This window comes from Bison bison, unplaced genomic scaffold, assembly GCF_000754665.1.
Source record: "Bison bison bison isolate TAMUID 2011002044 unplaced genomic scaffold, Bison_UMD1.0 scf7180017849655, whole genome shotgun sequence".
NCBI classification, from domain to species: Eukaryota; Metazoa; Chordata; class Mammalia; order Artiodactyla; family Bovidae; genus Bison; species Bison bison.
In genome coordinates, this window is record NW_011480228.1 from 21,371 (window position 1) to 27,341 (window position 5,971).

A 5,971-nucleotide genomic window follows, 5' to 3' on the forward strand; every position below is an offset into this window, starting at 1 on the left:
CTAATTACTTTACAATATTGTATTGGTTTTGCCATACATCAACATGAATCCGCCACGGGTGTACACGTGTTCGCAATCCTGAACCTCCTTCCCCTCTCCCTCCCCATAGGATCCCTCTGGGTCATCCCAGTGCATCAGCCTCAAGCTTCGTGTATTCTCTTTTTATATTTGTATACAGAAGGGGAAAAAATATAACACTAGTTTGTTTCTTCCTACCGCTCAAAAGAGAGATAAAAAATGTGACACTTGCAGCCTATTTCCTCCATTTGGAGACCCCTGGCCTTTCTGCCTGTTACCCTCTCATAACCATAGAAGGTACTTGAACTAGAGAGGGATAGAGCAATGATTTCAAACTTCGGTCTTTATGGCTAAATAAGAGTGAGTTTAACAACAAAGTTTATGGCTAAATAAGAGTATGTTGGAAAATGCTAAAATAATCATTAGAAGCCACTAAAGTTCAATATTACAATGAAGTGAAGTAAAGTCACTCATTCGTGTCCGACTCTTTGCGACCTCATGGACTGTAGCCCACGAGGCTTCTCCATCCATGGAATTTTCTAAGCAAGAGTATTGGAGTGGGTTGCCATTTCCTTCTCCAGGGGATCGTCCCTACCCAGGGATCAAACCCTGGTCTACCGCATTGCAGGCAGACACTTTACCGTCTGAGCCACCAGGGGAAAGCCAGAAGTTGTGTGATGGCAAGGGACATGGGTGGAGGTCATTGTGGTTGCAGATGTTGTGATTTGGTGTAAGAAAAATGTTGAATATATTCTGATGGTTCTTAGAGAAAAATAACATGATTTGCAGAAATATTTATTGAGTTTCTTCTATGTACTCTGCATTGTCTTAGATCTAGAAGCCATATAGTAAACAAAATAGAAGAAATGTTTTTCCTTATAGAATTTACAATTTCTAGAGAAACACAGATATTCAGGGGGCAAAAAAGTCTGATGAGTGTTATGGTGGAGAATCTAGTGGCATTTATGAGCACAGATAATGACAACTGACATTTATTGACTATTTACCATATTCCAGATACTTTCTCAACCAGTTCACTTGGGCTTCTTCCATTTAATTAACACAGTAGCCCAATGAATGAGAGGTTATTTTACTGGATGGAACAGAAAGAGAAGTCACTTGCCCAAGGAGTTATAGTTTGTAAGTAGAAAATTAAGATTCACAACACTCCAATTCGATAATCCCTACTCTTTTCTGTGATGAGAAGAAATTGATAACTTCAGTTACTGAAATGTTACAGAAAATGACCCAGTGGGAGAATCAAGTATAAATTTCAAGTAAGTGTTTTTAAAAGTATAAACTATAGAAGGAAAATGTTGAGCTGCTAAGCCATGTCTGACTCTTTGTGACACCATGGACTGTAAACCACCAGGCTCCTCTGTTCACGGGATTTCCAGGTAAGAATATTCGAATAGGTTGCCATTTCCATCCAAGGAGATCTTCTGACCCAGGGACCAAACCTGTGTCTCTTGAATTTGCAGGCAGTTTCTTTACCACTGAGCCACTGGGGAAGCCCCATAGAAGGAATATGCAACATTGCAAATTATTTCAGAGATATTCTAGAGAGGGAAGAACTGAAATGAGTTGCTGCAACACTTGAAAATTTTCAGATAAAGAAATAAGGAAACCTGGAAATAAGAGCCTTACAGAAAATATATACATTTGGGAAATGGGAATAAAGAGGGAATTAAATAGTAGCTTTTCCTTCAGAGATGAGCATAATGAGGAGATGAGAATTTACTTCAGATTTACACTGAGGGATGTACAATACCTAAAATGAAAAGGAGTAAAGCAGTGAGCCCCCAAGAAACAAAAGACAGGTCATGATCCAAGACATATAATTGCCTTATTCCCATTTATACATATAATCTACACCCTGAAGAAAAGACTGAACAAGCTTCTAGCCTATTTTTAACCAAATGCATCACATCATTAAACACACATTAAATCTTCTGTGTTTAATCAGGTAGCAAGTATAATAATAAAAAGGCTTTTTTTTTTTTCCTCTGCTGCTTGAAAGGACTGAAAATAATTATCAGATTTTATATTAGTTAAGAAAAATTTCCAAGGAATATGTAGACATAAGTCTAGGCTATCTCCCTTAGAATCAAAGGAATTAAGCCTCAAAAATCTGAAAATGAATTTTCAGTATCAACTAGGTAGAGACCACTGATAAGAGAGCCAGCCCTGAGGTTTTCTGAACTAAGGAGGGTATGTTTCTGAATTCAATTTACAACATATAATCCTTGTTTTGAGATGGAAATCCAGGGATGCAAATATGCCTGTTCTCTCCCATTTTGTGTACTTCTGAGACTCAAGTGAAGTTTGTGGCAAAATCTCTTCAGGGGATTGGTCAGAGAATATTCAGAGTCATTGAGGGGCTCAAAGAGTATATCAATCAGGAAGTCTCTTCTAAGTAGGTGGAACTCTCAGTCTTCTACCTTTGTAGTTTTTACACTCTAACAAAGGAAGTAACTTAACTTCATGAGGATTCTGGTGCCTTCATTTTGTATTAAAAGCAGAATTCTTGGTTCCTACCAGTTAAGACTAATCTGCATTGGAAGCTAGCACCAGGTTGCTGGGAACACTGCCTCTGATTTTCCTGGTGAGGGAAGAGTTGAGGTGAATGAGGAAATGTTGAGAGGAAAGTAATACACCCCTGTCCTGACCAACAGTTCTTCTCCCTTGGTTTTTCCAGTGTCATCTTTGCCTGTGGTCTTCCCACTATAGGCTAAGTTTGTGACATCTTTGTTATGTTAGCTTACAAAAGCTCTGATGAAGTGAAAGTCCATTTCACTCTGTATCATGATAATGATAAAGGTAAACTCAATGGGTCTAGGTAGGGTCTAGGCTCATGCATTGCCATTTATACATTCTACCTTAGGATGAAATATTATGAGAAGAACTGAGTTGTTTTCTAATGCTACCCATTTCTCGTGAGTCCACAGATTCCCTTAGAGAAGAATGACTGGAAATTACTCTTTTGTGACTGAATTCACTCTGTTGGGATTAACAGACCAATCAAATCTCCAGCTCCCCCTGTTTTTCCTGTTTCTGATTATGTATATGGTCATTGTGATGGGAAATATGGGGCTGATAATTCTAATTGGGATAAGTTCACACCTACACACCCCCATGTACTTTTTCCTCTTTAACTTGTCCTTCATAGATCTCTGTTATTCTTCTGTGTTTATACTCAAAATGATGATTAACTTTGTATCAATGAAGGATATTATTTCTTATGTGGGGTGCATGATTCAGCTTTACTTTTTCTGTTTGTTGTTGTTGTTGTTGTTGTATTTCTGAGATCTATGTGCTGATGTCAATGGCCTATGATCACTACGTGGCCATCTGCAATCACTTTTGTATAATGTTGTTATGTCCTCTAAAGTATGTTCCAGCCTTATACTTGGTTCCTACTTGGTGGCATTTTCTTGTGCAGTGGCTCACATTGAATGTATGCTGAGACTGACCTTCTAAGATGCAAACACCATCAACCATTATTTATGTGACATCCACCCTCTGTTGCAGCTCTCCTGCACAAGTACCTACATCAACGACCTGGAACTTTTCATTGTGGCAGGTACTAACATTATTGCACCCAATCTCAACATCTTTGTCTCTTACCTTCTTATCCTTGCCAACATCCTCCACATATGCTCCATGGAGGGAAGAAAGCCTTCAACAATTGCAGTTCCCACATCATTGCTGTTTCTCTGATCTTTGCATCATGTATATTTATGTACCTCAAACAATCTTCTGCTGGGTCTATGAATGAGAGAAAGATCTCTTCTCTCTTTTACAGCAATGTGGTTTCCATGATGAATCACTTAATCTACAGCTTGAGAATAAAGATGTGAAAACTGCTCTGAGAAAAAATCCGAGTACAAGAGATTTGATTAGAAACTATCCCTCTGTGCAATTAGTCACAGGGCAGGAAGAGTCTGTGTTTAATTAAAATAATTTTAATGACAATATTATTTCTTTCTCACCATGTTGAGGAAAATTTGAACTTTCCCAATTTATTTTCAGTTTTTGTAGAGTAGATCTTTTCTCTTTTCACACCATTTGCACAATTTCCTTTCCTCTTTTCCCACTTATTATACTAGTAAGTGGGAGATGAACTCCCCAGGTCGGTAGGTGCTCAACATGATACCAGAGAACAGTGGAGAAATAACTCCAGAAAGAATGAAGAGATGGAGCCAAAGTAAATAATAACACCCAGTTGTGGGTATGATTGGTGATGGAAGTAAAGTCTGGTGCTGTAAAGAACAATATTGCATAGGAACCACGAATGTTAGGTCCATGAATCAAGGTAAATTGGAAGTGGTCAAAAGGGAGATGAAGAGAATGAACATCGATATTTTAGGAACAAGCAAACTTAAATGGACTGGAATGAATGAATTTAACTCAGACAACCATTATATCTACTACTGTGGGCAAGAATCTATTAGAAAAAATGGAGTAGCCCTCATAGTCAACAGAAGAGTCAGAAATGCAGTACTTGGATGCAATCTCAAAAACAACAAAATGATCTCTGTTCATTTCCAAGGCAAACCATTCAATATCACAGTAATCCAAGTCTATGCCCCAACCAGTAATGCTGAAGAAGCTGAAGTTGAACAGTTCAATGAAGACCCACAAGACCTTCTAGAACTAACACCCCAAAAAATATGTCCTTTTCATTATAAGGGACTGGAATGAAAAGTAGGAAGTTAAGAGATACCTGGATTAACCTGAAAAATTGGCCTTGGAGTACAAAATGAAGCAGGGCAAAGGCAAATAGAGTTTTTCAAAGAGAACTCACCCTCTTCCAAGAACACAAGGGAAGACGCTACACATGGACATCACCAGATGGTTACTACTGAAATTAGATTGATTATATTCTTTGCAGCCAAAGATGGAGAAGCTGTATATAGTCAGCCAAAATAAGACTGGGAGCTGACTGTTCCTCAGATCATGAACTCCTTATTGCCAAATTCAGACTTAAAGAAAGTAGGGAAAACCACTAAACCATTCAAGTATGACCTAAATCAAATACCTTAAAATTATACAGTAGAAGTGACAAATAGATTCAAGGGTTTAGATCTGATAGACAGAGTGCCTGAATAACTATGGATGGAGGTTCATGACATCGTACAGGAGGCAGTGATCATGGCCATCCCCAAGAAAAAGAAATGCAAAAAGGCAAAATGGTTGTCGGAGTAGACCTTGCAAGTAGCTGTGAAAAGAAGAGAAGCTAAAAGCAAAGGAGAAAAGGAAAGATATAAGCATCTGAATGCAGAGTTCCAAAGAATAGCCAGAAGAGAGAAAAAAGCCTTCCTCAGTAATCAATGCAAAAAATAGAGGAAAACAATAGAATGGGAAAGACTAGAGAAGGCAATAGCAACCCACTCCAGTACTCTTGCCTGGAAAATCCCATGGATGGAGGAGCCTGGTGGGCCGCAGTCCATAGGGTCACGAAGAGTCGGACACGACTGAGCAACTTCACTTTCACCTTTCACTTTCATGCACTGGAGAAGGAAATGGCAACCCACTCCAGTGTTCTTGCCTGGAGAATCCCAGGGATGGTGGAGCCTGGTGGGCTGCCGTCCATGGGGTCGCACAGAGTCAGACACGACTGAAGAGACTTAGCAGCAGCAGCAGAGATCTCTTCAAGAAGATTACAGATACCAAGGGAAAATTTCATGCAAAAATGGGCACAATAAAGGACAGAAATTGTATGGACCTAACAGAAGCAGAAGATATTAAGAAGAGGTGGTAAGAATACACAGAAGAACTGTACAAAAAAGGTCTTCATGACCAAGATAATCACGATGCTGTGATCACTCACCTAGAACCAGACATCCTAGAATCTGAAGTCAAGCGGGCCTTACAAAGCATCACTATGAACAAAGCTAGTGGAGGTGATGGAATTCCAGTTGAGCTATTTCAAATCCTGAAAGATGATTCT

At 39.1% G+C, this 5,971-nt stretch overlaps 1 pseudogene; it reads left to right on the plus strand.

Annotated features, from left to right (window-relative positions):
* Positions 1–2,982: 2,982 nt before the first annotated feature.
* On the plus strand, positions 2,983–3,976 carry LOC104994088 (annotated as a pseudogene).
* The last annotated feature ends 1,995 nt before the right edge of the window (positions 3,977–5,971 follow it).